Genomic DNA, 15,651 nt, shown 5'->3' with positions numbered 1-15,651 from the left:
GGGAAAATGCCCTTTAAAACTACAACAACCCCCATTTTACATTCAACACATTGGGAAAACTTTTTAATCAACTGTTAGAAAGAATGAGGGACAATAACATCTGCCTCAAGAAGTCTATGAAATGGATAAATCCCAAATATAACCCTGATTTAAGAAAGGTTATATATGAACTAAGGTATGTTATGAAATATTAGTTCTTTGGATCATGGTTAAAAAATTCTGAAAAAAATTGTAGAGAAATTACATTAAGGATACAAGAATACAAAGCCTTCGCTATACTATTCTTTGTATCTTTGAAAGTATTTTCTCAATAATTTTAAATATACTTATGATTATTTGCATATATTGCTTATATAATTAAAGTAAAAATGGAAAAATAAAAGTAGTATCTGGCAATTATGTGTCAACTATTCAGAAACTTATACTTAATTGATTTTTATAAATCACTTGATTATGAAAAAACTATATACAGTAAGAGGTATCAATAAAAACCAAGCTTTTTAAAACATTAGACTTCTGTTTTAAGTGCATACTTTTTATCTAAAGGTGAGAGTTAAATCTACAAAATAACACCAAACTCAGTAATTACAATGCAGTAAAACTACCTACACACATTCCTCTCGAAAATTCCTTAGGAGGTAGTTTACGCATATACAATTTATGCCAAAATATCCTGCTTTTAAATTTCAGAAATGATACCTATAACCTGAGAAACATCTAGGATATGTTCTATTTAAATGTTTGATGGCTAACAGCATCAAAATGAATTAGAAACCAAAAGACCCGTATTCAACCTTCTCTGCCACCAGTGAACTGCATAAACTTTCCTGGACTAGTAACAAGGTTCTCAACAAGGTTCTCATATGTTAAGTATAGTCAACATTGGCTGCCTCATTCTTAGGTGAGTCTTGTATGGAAAATACTTTGAAAGTTTTAAAGCACTGCTGAAGTGCAAGTTATTGTCATACTAAGAAACTTTGAAAATCAAAATACAATACTTTCCTCCTCTAGAAAAAGACAACTCCCAAAACTGCAGTGAGTCCAGAGCTGATGGGAAAAGATTTTCAACACTCTCCAAGTGTGGCTTCCTTCATTTTTGTTCTTAAAATAGAATGATTCCCCTCAGAATATGTTAGACCCACAGCCAAATACAAATGGAGACTTTTCTCTATAGCACAATTTTTTTTGATGCAGCAAATGTTATGACTGAATGAATTAGAAAGCATCAATTGCACAATGCGATAGTAACTGTCCATACAGGTAAAAAGTTGTAGCACCGAACAGAGTGGTGCATTCTACAATAACCAAAGATAACAAAGGGATCAAATGTATAAAAGCACTATACAAGAATCATGCTAGCAGTAATAGAAAAAAATGGCCATTTACTATTGAACAAAAAGCGAGATATAATTAAATGTTAACTGATGTTCAGGTTTTATACAGCTTCATACAACTATCAAAAACCATTTTATTGATTCCTGCAAGGAAAAATCACTTATTGGAAATGTTAGCCCCAATCCTTTTTTACCAATTGAAATAATAATGCAATTTTGTCAATGCATCTTTCTTTGGAATACAGTTATCACATTTTAACTAATATAGTCAGGGACCTTCAAAAATAGACTTTTTAAAAATTTTTTAATGTTTATTAATTTTTGAGAGAGAGAGAGAGAGAGAGAGAGCGCAACAGTGGGTGGGGGAGGGGCAGAAAAAGAGAGAGACACAGAAACCAAAGCAGGCTCCAGGCTCTGAGCTATCAGCACAGAGCCCAACGTGGGGTTCGAACTCTGAGCTGTGAGATCATGACTTGAGCTGAAGTCAGAAGCTTAACTGACTGAGCCACCCAGGGACTACCAAAAATAGACTTTTAAAAGCCTAACCAAAATTACAATTGGGTTATTCACTCTATAACACTGGACTTGTAAAATTTACCTAAAATTGGTAAAATAATAACTGTTCAACATGGCAGTCATTCAAGTACTGGTATGAAATCCTAATTTTCATTCACAAAACTATTCAATGAGTACTTACCAACTCTGCCAAGTAAATGCTATTGTAAGACCATAGACACAAAGGTAAAAAGCTAAGTTCCCAGAGTGAGGAGGCCAAACCAAGTATAAATAGGTATAACCACTTAAAAAACAATTTGGTGAAATCCAGTAAAAGTTCTAGATGAATAAACCCTTCTACAAGGCAATCTATTCACACATGCTTAGATACACATACACATAGGTTTACCAAGCTATATATGTAATATGGCATATTTAGTACACATACACACTCACATATAACATACCCTACAGCAGCTATTTTATATGGCAGGTCACAACTCATTAATCTCAATAAGTACTTATTTTTAGAAGAGAAGGAAGAAAGATTTAAGTTCATCACACAAAGGGTAAATATAGTTTTGTTCAACTTTTTTAAAAAATCGATTACATATATGTGTATACAGACACACGTACACACATAAATCAAGTCATGCTGTACAATGTTTCTCTGGGTCATGGCTGAATATGTCTGAAAAACACACAAAGAAACTAATACATGTATATTTAAGAAGCTTGTACCAAAAAATTTACAGCAGCATGGTTCCTAAATAACTGGAAATAACTTTTATGTTCACTAGTATGATTATCTCACCATACAATATGAAAATGAATAACCTGCATGTATCAACATGGATAAATCTTAATTATAACACAGAGTATCAATTTTAGCATAAGGCAATATACATAAGGGGCAATGTCTCCAACTAAGGAGACAAAGTCTGCTGGAAGGCATGCAGGTCTCACATAGGTGACAAAGCCTGATCTAAAAATTTAAAGGCTGACTAGTAGGCAGTAGGCACAGAATATACCAAGACACATTCTTGGCAAAGGTTAACAAAGGTGAGGTATGGTAGAAGACTTTGGTATGATTGGAGGCTAGAGTATTAAAAGTATTTGGGGACAGCTTCAGGAGATGATAGCAGGAGGCCTTATATGGCAGGCTCAATGGTTTACCCTGACTCTGAAGAAGGCTTCTAATAGCACTTTCAAGTTCACCATAGCACTCCCACTCACATACTATCATACATGCCCTGTCTGGCCTTCATGCTTTCACATTTGTTGCTGCTTCTGCCCAAATGTTTCTTCCTTGGGTCTTCACATGTCTGGCCCACTTTGTTGTACAGGCCTCAATTCACACGCTACCTGCTCACAGAGGACTCTCATGACTGTTCTAGCTAGAGTTGCCTCCCCATTCTCCATCACTTACAATACTTCCAGCTATTTGTTCTGAAGTTTACACAAAAATCTAAGATAAACAAATAGAGAAATAAAAATAGGTAATTACCTGGAAGGTTTAATTATTGTAGCAGCTGTATCTCAAACTAAGCTAAGGAAAGGCAAAGTCAGTTCTAGATCAGTATCTCTCAGATTCTAATGTGCATACACAAACCTAGGGACATTATGAAAATGCAGATTCTAATTCTGTAGCCCTGGAATGGCATCTGACATCCTGCATTCCTAAGAAACAACCAGTGATGCCCATGTTGTCATACACAAAGCACATTTAGAATAGCAAGATTTTAGAATATTCTTGACAAGGCTTTAACTCAAGCATTCAGCATATTTCTTTATCTGTTTTCACTACTCTTACTGAGTATATGACTCAAATTGTGAAAATTTATTTTAACATACTAGGAATCAAATCTGCTGAGAAAAAAATCAAAAGTTTATTTAAAATTCAAATATTGGGTTATTTTGAGTTATCCATATCACTATCTCACTAAAAGCAACACAAATAAGCTAGCACCAACTAAACTAATATTACTTATCTCATAACCACAATCACACTAAAAGCTCCAGTAAACAGAAGATGTTATTTGGCCTCACTAATATTAGCACCTTAACTCATATCCATCATCAGTGAATATACTGAATAAACTTGTCTTGTAGCTTTTGTACCATTTGAGAAATAAGATGAGGGGCGCCTGGGTGGCGCAGTCGGTTAGGCGGCCGGCTTCGGCTCAGGTCATGATCTCGCGGTCCGTGAGTTCGAGCCCCGCGTCGGGCTCTGTGCTGACAGCTCGGAGCCTGGAGCCTGTTTCAGATTCTGTGTCTCCCTCTCTCTGACCCTCCCCCGTTCATGCTCTGTCTCTCTCTGTCTCAGAAATAAATAAACATTAAAAAAAAAAAAAAAAAAAAAGATGAAACTGCATTCTCATCTGAGAAGGAACTTCTCTTAAGTTTCTGATTACCATGATAGATTAGCAAACAGAAAAACTACTTTAAATTTTCTTTATATAAATAGAAAATAAAACAAGATAAGGAACGGAGAGTACAACATTAACTGCTAAATGTAATTTCTTTCTAAGACTGGTTCTTCTATAAAGCCTTCTCCAATTCCCCCCAAAAATTTTTTAACATTTATCACAATGTTTTGCAGTTAATTGTTTTAGTTATCTTTTCTGAGAAATCGTGATGTCTTTAAGAAAAGGATCATTTTGGGGTGCCTGGGTGGCTCAGTCGGTTAAGCGTCTGACTTCGGCTCAGGTCACGATCTTGCGGTCCGTGAGTCCGAGCCCCGCATCGGGCTCTGGGCTGATGGCTCAGAGCCTGGAGCCTGCTTCCGATTCTGTGTCTCCCTCTCTCTCTGACCCTCCCCCGTTCATGCTCTGTCTCTCTCTGTCTCAAAAATAAATAAACTTAAAAAAAAAAATTAAAAAAAAAAGAAAAGGATCATTTTATTGATTTCTGGATGCAGCACAACATCTGGTATAAAAATGTAGGCAGCCTCTAGCTTACAAATGATAGCTAAGGCCTTGAGCCACTTGAGTTACTGCTGCCAAAATTGCTAGAAGGTTCTTTTAGAGGAAACCACCACCATACTGAATATTCAAGACATCGTTCACCATATTCCCAAATATACTGTCTGATGAAATCCTAATAAATGTGAGGTAGGAAATATTACCACACCATTTTCAGAAGTAAGAAATTTAGGGTTTTAAATGCTAGAAAGGGGGGAGAAAGAGCCAAGACTATGCCGCGGACATATCTCAATATGCAACTATGGAAACTCTCCATCTCCTACTATGATATTTCCAACCTTCCAAACAAAATTCCTTTACACTGGCAGACTGCTTTTACTTCATTGTGTCAACTTTTTGAAATGCCAACTCACTTACTGTGGAGGCCAATAATATAGACTAAAGATGCAAATAATCTTTTCAACTCTCCAGAATTATTCTTCCCACATTATTATAATTAACTTTATTTCTTTCCCCATGATCCCCAAGATTACAGGCAGTAGAACTGGATTTGGTTTGATCTGTTGAAGAAGGGAATTGCAAAGGATAGAGAATTTTGATCAAGGGGGAAGACAGGGGAGAGGGAGGGCAAAAATCAACTGAGCTGTAAAGAGTATTTTCATAACTGTCTCTGTCTCTCCCTCTCTCTTCTCCTCCCCCACTCTCTCACTCTCTGTATCTCTCTCCCAAAATAAATAAATAAACTGGAAAAAAAAAAAAAAAGGAGGGGCTCCAGGGTGACGTGGCTCAGAGGGTTAAGCACCTGATTCTTCACTTCGGCTCAGGTCATGATCTCATGGTTCCTGAGTTTCAGCACCACATCATGGGATTCTCTCTCCCTCTCTTTACCCCTCCCCTGCTTGCTTGCTCTCTCTCTCAAAATAAATAAATAAAACTTTAAAAAATAAAAGAAAAAAGATACTAAAGAGAATAGGCTGCATCAAAATATTGTCCACAATCAAACATGAAACAAGGAAGAAGCTCTCTCTTTTGCTATCACAAGGCCTTTTGTTCTTTACCCGAAAGTTCTGATTAGCCTTTCATTGTTCATGGTCAGCTAGGTCTTGCTGATCAGCAAGAAAACCAAGCAACAACCCATGAAAACATGTTTTCTACCTTGTAAACAGGTGAACTACAACCTTGCAAAAGAACCTGTACATGTATGTTGCAGGGAGGGGAATCACTACAAATAAGCATGAAGAGGGGTCTTTTGGGAATAACGGTATGTTCTAAAATTTTATTATGGTGATAGTTGCAAAACTCTGTTAAAACATTTAAAAAATCACTGAATTAAACACTTAAAATAAGTGAACTTTATAGTATGCAAATTATATCACAATAAGGCTGTTTTTAAAAAAAAAAAAGAAAAACCTGTGTAGGGGTGCCTGCATGACTCAGTCGGTTGGATGTCTGATTTTGGCTCAGGTAATGATCTCACAGTTCATGAGTTCGAATCCCACGACAGGCTCTGTGCTGACAGCTCAAAACCTGAAGCCTGCTTTGGTTCTGGTTTCTGTGTCTCCCTCTCTGCCCGTCTGCCACTTGTGCTCTGTATGTCTCTCTCTCTCTCTCAAAAATAAACATTAAAAAATTTTTTTTAAAAATCCTGTGTACTTTTCTTTAAATGTAGACATGAACATCACACATTATTTTTATTGCTTTTCCCTTACTTTACCAGAAAAAAAGAATGGCAGCCAGTAGTAGAAGTAGAAGTTGAAGTTGAGAATACACTAGCTGATGATCTTAGGATATAGAGCCCTGGCAGAAACACAGAAATGTCAGGCAAGAAGTCATGGATGCAGGTGCTATTAAAAAGGTTTCAGCATAAAACCCAAAAGTTTAAAGAGAAGTTCCATAAGTAGTATTTCAACAAGTGTCAAACCATTTCTTTCAGCAAATACACTCAACAGAATAGTTAATTTTTTTAATATTAACTATTTAACATACAATGTTTTACTAAGAAGGAAATAAAATGTACTTTAAAATATTCCTTTTATTAAAATTTGAAAGTAACATATTTTGGTATGACCTAGTCACCTATGGTTAACCTACCTCAAATTCATGTTTTCCTATAAAGTAGCATCAGTACTGTTAAAGATGACATGTAGGGATGACATTTGATAATCACATTTCCTAAGTGGCTTTACAAGCTTCAAAGAATCACTACAATGCTGATTAGAAGGATCATGCTGTTTTAATCAATCACTTCCTGGAGGCTGGAATATGAAGCATTAATAGCGGCCAAGCGATTATGATTACTAAAAACTGAGCTCACAGAAATTTCCTATCTTAAAAACAAAACAAAACAAAACAAAAACAGAAACAAAACAAAAAACAACCTCAAACAAAAAAAGCCCTGTAAGTGCAAAGATCACCTGCAACAACAGAGGTAATTAATTTCTTCTACAATTCGTCTGAAACAAAACTGACATTAAATGGTAAGAAAAGAGTATTTTTGTTTTATTAAAAAAAATCAACTTTTAACACACTACAGTTGTTTCTCTTCAGTATCTTATTTGCTAAGAACCTTATGTACAACCAAACCAATAACTGAATAGAATATAAACCTTTAAAAGAAAAGTTCTAGAACAAAGGAATTTTAAAACCTCTCTATTCAGAAAAAGCATTAAAGTTATAACATTTAATTCCCTCAGAAATGTTTTTTTTTTTCCTTAAGTCTGTTACAGTCAGAATAGCAGCACATGTATTTAACCAACAAATATTTACTGAATGCTTACTATTTCAAGGCACTACTGTTTAAGACTCTGGAGATTCAGTGATAACACCGATAAACTCCTGCCCTCATGGAGCTTATATTCTAACAGAAAGCTGTACACAAACATGTAAAAGTAACAGTATGTCAATGGCAGTGAATATTATGGAGAAAAATAAAGGAAAAATGGAAAGAAGGAAGGGAAAGGTAATTGTTATTTGGTCAGGAAAATTTGTATTTCACCACAGATCTGAAGAAAGTAGGGGAACACACCAAGCAGCTATCTGGGCAAGAGGAATTAAGGCAATAGGAACAATAAACACAAAGGACCTGAGGAAGTGGATATGCCTTCCTCACATTTAGGCATACCTTAAGAAATGTTTAAGGCATGTTTAAGAATTACCAATGAAGGGTTTCTGGGTGGCTCAGTATGTTAAGTTTCCCACTTTGACCCAGGTCATGATCTCACCGTTCATGAGTTCAAGTTGCGTTGGGCTCTGTGCTGACAGCGCAGAGCCTGGAGCTTGTTTCAGATTCTGTGTCTCCCTCTCTCTCTGCCCCTCCCCTGCTCACACTCTGTCTCTCTCTCAAAAATAAATAAACATTTATTTTTATTTATTTATTAAGTTTATTTAAGAGAGCATGGAAGAACAGGGGAGAGGCAAGAGAAAGAAGAAAAAAAGAGAATTCCAAGCAAGCTCTGCACTGCCAGCACAGAGCCCGATGCGGGCCTGGAACCCATTAACTGTGGGATCATGACCTGAGCTGAAATCAAGAGTTGGATGCTTAACTGACTGAGCTACTCAGGTGCCCCTCAAAAATAAGTAAACATTTAAAAAAAAATTTTTTTTAAAGAATTACCAATGAGGTTTTGTTTGTTTTTTAGGGTCTATGAAGGGCTACTTTTACACCCCTACATCAAATATAGTAATAAAACATTTACTATGAAATATTTGTAAATGGCTGTTGCTCAAACTATTTGAGAATAAACCATCATAATCACTACATCTACAGACTTCCAGCACTTTAATTCAGTGCCCAGCACATGCTTAGTAACTATGAAACAAAGACAAGAGAGAAATAGATAAAGCTAAATAAGAAAAATTCTGCTAAGATTCCTCCAAAGAAAGTTTGGAGCATGGGCTACTATTCCATCAGGCATGGGAAGAGGTTGTAAGGCAAAAACAAAAAGTAGTCTACCCCCTAATCTCTCCACACTTCAAAGTCTAACTGCAGGATACAGAGGAGGGAACTATACTCAAAGACTTATGTCCATTAATTATCTTAGGAAAGCAGATTGTTTACAAATGCTCTGACATCAAGCTAAAAGCTTATTTTCCTAACACTCTCTTTTCATTCGTATTTGTTGAATCTGACAAATCAAAAAGTTATTCCTCGCATTATTGGGACAACTGGTGAAATCAGAGTAATATCTATAGATCAGTTAATAGTATCAAGGTAATTTCCCATTTTGGCAACTGTACTGTCGTTATGTAAGAAAGTCCTTGTTTTCAGAAGATACACACTGATGTATTTAGGAATACAGGAGCATATCTCAAAGAGTCCAGGAAAACAATTAAAGTATACATACAGGAAAAAGAAAACAAATGTGGTAAACTGTTAACATTTGAAGAGTGGAAAAAAGGGTGAGGGAGAGTACTGCATGAATAGTTTCCTTCATCTTATTATATGCTTTCATTTGTAGAAGTGAATAATAAATTATCATTCCACAGACAACTATAATAAAAATAATTAAGAAAAAATTATCTCTGTATTTACACTTCTTCGAACGTCAGGTTCTCCATCTGAAAGTGAAAATACCACCATCTTCCATAATCAAATGACCACTATGAACCTCAAATGACAAAATCCACATGAAAGCACTCTGTACTTACAAATCATTTTTGTAAGACTAGTATGGCCTTTTCCCTGTATCCCACACTTTTCCTGCTAATATCACCTACTACTATTAAAAGGCCAAAATCTGCACTTCCCATTCCACTGATTATATATGATATAAAATAATAGTTTTTAAGGAGAAATAACACATTAAAGGTACATAGATTATGGGACTTCTCAATATCAGAAATACAAGAAAGTATTTTTTATAATTGAGAAAATGTGGCATATCTCTTCTCTAAACATCACATTCTTTTAATTTTTTTTTAATGTTTATTCATTTTTGAGAGGGAGACATGGAGCGTGAGTGGGGGAGGAGCAGAGAGAGGCAGACAGGCTCCAAACTGTCAGCACAGAGACTGATGCATGGCTCGAACTCACGAACTGAACTCACGAACTGTGAGATCATGACCTGAGCTGACATCGTCAGGTGTTCAACCAACTAAGCCACCCAGGCACCCCGCTAAGCATCAAATTCTTAATAACCAATCTGGACACCACACCATCACCAATTAAACATGTCCAAGATGAAATTCACCTCTCCACTTAGCTCTTCCCTCTTACCCTCCTTTTCACACAGCTCTTCCTGATTCCTCCAACTCAGCTGGTAATAACACTACCCAGCTAATGACTTAAGGGGAGAAATACAGAAGTCATTCTTAACTCCTCTTTCTTGCATCATCCATAACCATTCCATCAAGCAAACACCCTAATCATTTTATTTTTTTAATTTTTTTCAAATCCATGACTAATCTCATTCCAGCTGGCCTCTGCCCCAGTTCAAGATCTCATCATCTAGAGTCCTAGACTACTACAATGTCCTCTGAAATAACCTCCTGGATATAAACACTGCTTTTCAGACTTACAAACCATCAGATAAAGTTTAACTCCCCTAAGCATCACTTAACAAGGCCCTTCATGGTCAGCTTCACCTACTTCCCTAGCCCAACTTCTAGTAATACTGAAATTTTTTTTTAAGACTTCTCCTAACCACTTAGAAGAATTATTACATTTGGGATTTTATTGTCTTGTTTTGTTAATTTGTCTGTTTCTTTCTAAAGTTTCTAGCAGTATAATTTTTTTGCAAATCTCAAAAAGAGACTTTCACATATATTCCACAGCCAAGACAAAAAGGAAATTTTCTAACTCTGAGCCTTGTGAGAAAAATGTCACTAGAAAAATGGATCACGGTTATCAGAAACACAAGATTAGTCTAGGCTTGTGGGCAAAAAGTAAATGAGACAAAGGGAATCAACTTATACTCAAGAATTTCCTTACAAGTTAAGACTGAAGTAGGGCTATATATAATGATATGCCTAATGACCACTGAACAAAGAAAGTCTTTAAGTTGAAATGGGAGAAAACTGTATATATATTTACCCTAGTACCAATGACCAAGAAAAAATAAAAATACAGGAAACACAGCTTGTGTGGAGAAGGGAACAATTAATAAAATATTCTGTTTTTGTCATTTATTTTAACGAAATCTGCTCTGAGAAAAATCAGCAAGTCATATAACTTTTTATTTCCCAATCAACATCATGAAAATAATACATTAAACTTAAAATTTAACATATTTTTTCCGGAATCCTCATGCATTTATAATCTTCTAAGACCTTTAGGTAGGAGCACCTGGGTGGCTCAGTCAGTTAATTGTCTGACTCTTGATTTTGGCTCAGGTCATGATTTCATGGTCAGTGGTGAGATGGAACCCTACATCAGGCTCCATGCTGGGCATGGAACCTGTTTGAAATTCTCTCTCTCCCTCTTTTCTTCTGCCCCTCCCCAACTTGCATGCATGTGCACGCACATGTGCATGCACGTGTGCACTCTCTAAAAACAAAGAAAAAAAAAAGACCTTTAGGTAAAATACCTAAGAAAAATGAGAATTAATACCCAAATATGTCTCCCCAATATATTAAAGAAAAAAATGCCATAGTTTTATTTATTTAAACAGTGTAACTAGAAACAAATTCACCTAAAAATACCACTTGAAAATGTGTTAGATTTATACATTTTTAATATTAAGTTTTAAATGTCTGTTTTCAAGTCTTTTTAAATGCCAAAACAATTCACTTTTAAAAATAAGTGTTTTATTTTCTTCTGGTCAAGGCAAAAGTAAGAGGAAAATAAGACCATACTCTCAATTGCTTCCACACATATGAATTAAATTTTATTTTCTCCTGTTAATCTATCTCTCATGTCAATTTAATTCTTAGACCAGCCAGAAGAATTCTGAAGGGTAAAGAAAATGTTTCCTCCCCAACAATTCTTAATCCTACATTTTATTCTAATATTATTCTAATTCCCAATGTTAAATTCTAGAACCTATATTAAACATTGGTTTATTTAATACACCCTAGGCCTATTTATTAGCAACTCAATTATTCTATTTTTTTCTTTCATTCCTGAATTCTAGGTCCCATTATTATTAGATTACACATTCATGCCATAATTCTAGAAATACTCATCACATAAAATAATTCAGAAAATCGTGGATAGGTATCTTAATTTTGATTAATGGGGGCACCATATGGCAGTATGAGAAAGATTTAATTTATTTCCAATTGTTCATTAATACAAAAGCATTTATTAAATACAAGTAGGGTTACATAATTTTTTAAAAATATGTGAATATTTCAAGTGTCCAGAAAATAAATGGAATGACAGTACAATCTAAACAATAATATGAACCCACTTTAATCTCTATTTTACACAGATCCTATAGTAGTTTACCAAATCACCCTCTGTGCAGCTAGATAAGCTTCTTTCAGAAACAGTTTACTATGGTATATATCTGGTCCACATGAAACCGTGAGAAAAGGCAAGTTCAAAAAATGCAATATCAATAAACACAATCTCCACTAAAAACAAGAAATTAGTTCATCAGTTTTAGCTTAAAATGAAAAGCCTAAGTGGGGGGAAGTAACCTTTTTTCACTACAAGACTTAATTTTTTTTGTTTCTGCTGTCAAAATATAAGTTGGTAGTTATAATAAAGAGGATACAAGCAAGTAAAGAAACCAAAAGTGGGTTACTATTGTACAGTCAGGAAGTGAACATAGCAGAGATTTTCAGACTGCAGACAATGACCATATATATGTTATAGCTATTCTGAAGTAAACATAACAAAACAGAATGTGCAATACTATAGTAAGAATAAATGTTATTCAAGAAACATTTCTTTCAGTTGTATGTATGTATATATATATATTGAGGCACCATGCAAAATGCTTTTTCCTCAATGTGTCTCAGAGACAAAAAGTTTGAGGCCACTGCTGACTCCACCATTTCACTGTGGGCTGGGACACACTTCCTAAGCTTTTAGCTTCTTTATTTGTGAAATGGTGCAGAAAACAGATATTTGACAATAATGGTCACAGAAAACATTAAATGAGGTAATGTACACAAAATACAGTATCTGACACAGATAAGTTCTTGATAAGTATTAACTTTAACTAACATACCTCCCAATTATACATGGTAGTTATTACCCTCTAGATTTTGGCTTAATAGATTTTTCATTTTAATTTTTAAGTAAGATCACTTAGATCATCTAAAAACAAAAATCGAAGAATAAGCCATAGCAATAAATGAGTCTTAAATCAAAATAAGATCAACCAACTTTGTTGTCAAATTCTTGACCAATCACCAAGCCAAGATATGAACAGAATGATAAAGTTTGGTGCCTGTGTTTCCCTTTTTGTTCCCTTCTCTGTTTCTAATTATACAATTATTCAAACATTTTCTCTTCCTAACCAAATGCTGTAATTCTATGGCATTCAGGCCTTCATTCAATAGTAAAAATACCAAACTTCACACAATTATAATAGACCTTGAGTTCATGAAGAAGTTATGAACAATGAGGCAGCATGAAAGCTCTTTTACAAAAAAAGACCTGGTTTTGAAACACCTATCAGACATTTATGACTATGGAACTATAGACAAAACATATGACGTCTCTAAATATCAGTTTCCATAACTACAAAATAGGGTGAATTCATCTATCTTTTAGGGTCCCTCAAAATTAAACAAGCACTGGGGCGCCTGGGTGGCGCAGTCGGTTAAGCCTCCGACTTCAGCCAGGTCACGATCTCGCGGACCGTGAGTTCGAGCCCCGCGTCAGGCTCTGGGCTGATGGCTCGGAGCCTGGAGCCTGTTTCCGATTCTGTGTCTCCCTCTCTCTGTGCCCCTCCCCCGTTCATGCTCTGTCTCTCTCTGTCCCAAAAATAAATAAAAAACATTGAAAAAAAAAAAAAAAAAGAATAAACAATGCTCAGGAGATTGTCAACATCTACATGTTAAAAAAAAAAAAAAAAATTAAACAAGCACTTAGCACAAAGAGAACTATATATATGAATTCCTGTCCCCTCCACCAACAAGGCCAGTCTGTCACTCTGTAAACATTTCAAGTAATAAAATTGTCCCAATTTTAGAAACTACTCCAATCATGTGCAACTATATCTATCAGAAAATTCTTACAGTGATATGAAAATGCCATGAGTTTAAAGGAGGAAAATATCATGATGAGCTGAAGTAGTTGGGAGGCAGCTTCATTCAAAGACAGTTTCATGAATGAAGTGTAACTTGGAAATGGGCCTGGAAATATAGATGAGATTTGGATGAGCAGAAAAGACTCAGAAGGTTAATTGTTCATTCACTCATTCACTGAGTTACTGCCATCAAATATGTGCTGAATGCTTACTATGTGCCAAGAACTTTCTAGATGCTAGGGATCGAGCTGGGAACTAAAGCAGATTTAGTCTCTTCTTTCAAGAACTATATATCCCAGTGGAGCAAGACAGAGAAACAAACAAGTTATAAAATGTGTAAGATGTCAGATTTTAAGATAAAGTCTATGGAGGAAAAAAATTAAGTGGGTAAGGAGGATAAGAAGTACTTAAAAAAAGAATGGATACTATTTTAAGTACAGTGGTCAGGGAAGACAACACTGATAAAGTGGCATTTAAACAGAGCCCTAGGCACTTTCTATAGGCGAAAGCGGGCAACAGACTGTGCATCCGCGCCTCACCAGGTTCCTGTGGAAGTAAAGTAGAATTTCATAAGGACATAATGGATGGAGAAGAGAAAACCTGTGGTGGCTGTGAAGGCCTGATGGATGCCATGAGTGTCAAATTGGTATCTTCAGGTGGTCATGAATTTATTGTCAAAAGAGAGCATGCACTAACATCTGAAACAGTAAAGCCATGTTGAGTGACCCAGCTCGGTTTGCAGAGAACAAAAGTAACTAAGACAATTTTAGACAGATTCTTTCACATGTGCTATCAAAAGTATGCATGTATTTTACCTACAAGGTTCACTACACTGACACCTCCATGGAGATTCCAAAATTCCCAACTGAAATTTTACTGGAACTGCTGATGGCTGTGAACCTCCCAAATTGTTAAATAAATTATAATTAATTAACAAACACATACATAGATAGATAAGTAAATAACAAATAAATTCCTAAAGCAAGGAGCCAGTTGGAAAGAAAACAGCAAAGTTTTCTTTGTGTAAGTGCAAAGGCCCTGACAACAAAAACCAAGCACACATGTAGAGGTGGGAACTCACAGTATCTTTGATCAACAGTACCTAACAGAAAAGGGAGGACAGCATAAGTGAAAAAACAGCCTGAAGACATTGCAGAGAGACTTGACTTCTAAATTTGATTTTATACTCTTAGCAAGAAAAGCCACTAAACAGTTGTGAACAGCCCAGTGAAATGAATGAAATCACAGCTTAAGAAAAAACATATAATCAATACTCAACTTATTCACAGTTTGTGCTTATTGCTAACTACACAAAACTACTTTTTGTACAAAAAGTAATTTGGGGGCACCCATGTGGCTCAGTCAGTTAAGCATCCTACTCGATTTCAGCTCAGGTCATGATCTCACAGATACTGAGTTCAAGCCAGGAGTCAGGCTCTGCACTGACAGTGCTGAGGCCGTTTGGGATTGTGTCTCTCTCCCTCTGTCTCTCACCTCCTTGCACACTCTCTCTCTCCCTCTCAAAATAAATAAATAATTAATTAAAAAAATAAGTAACTTGTGGGGCGTCTGGGTGACTCAGTCAGGTAAGCATCCGACTCTTGGTTTCCGCTCAAGTCATGATCTCACAGTTTGTGAGTTGGAGCCCCACCTTGGGTTCTACACTGATAGTACGGAGCCTGTTTGGGATTCTCTCTCTCCCCCTCTCTCTGCCCCTTCCCTGCACGTGTGCTTTCTCTCAAAAATAAATAAATA

At 35.8% G+C, this 15,651-nt stretch overlaps 1 protein-coding gene and 1 pseudogene across 3 annotated transcripts in view; one reads left to right on the top strand and one right to left on the bottom strand.

Moving 5' to 3' along the window:
* SMAP1 (small ArfGAP 1) overlaps positions 1 to 15,651 on the bottom strand; it is a 205,467-nt gene that overhangs the window by 159,833 nt on the left and 29,983 nt on the right. The gene's annotated exons all lie outside the window — the stretch shown is intronic.
* On the top strand, positions 14,294 to 15,295 carry LOC122220076 (annotated as a pseudogene).

Source organism: Panthera leo, chromosome B2, assembly GCF_018350215.1.
Source record: "Panthera leo isolate Ple1 chromosome B2, P.leo_Ple1_pat1.1, whole genome shotgun sequence".
NCBI lineage: Eukaryota > Metazoa > Chordata > Mammalia > Carnivora > Felidae > Panthera > Panthera leo.
This window is presented reverse-complemented; position numbering and strand designations above follow the sequence as displayed.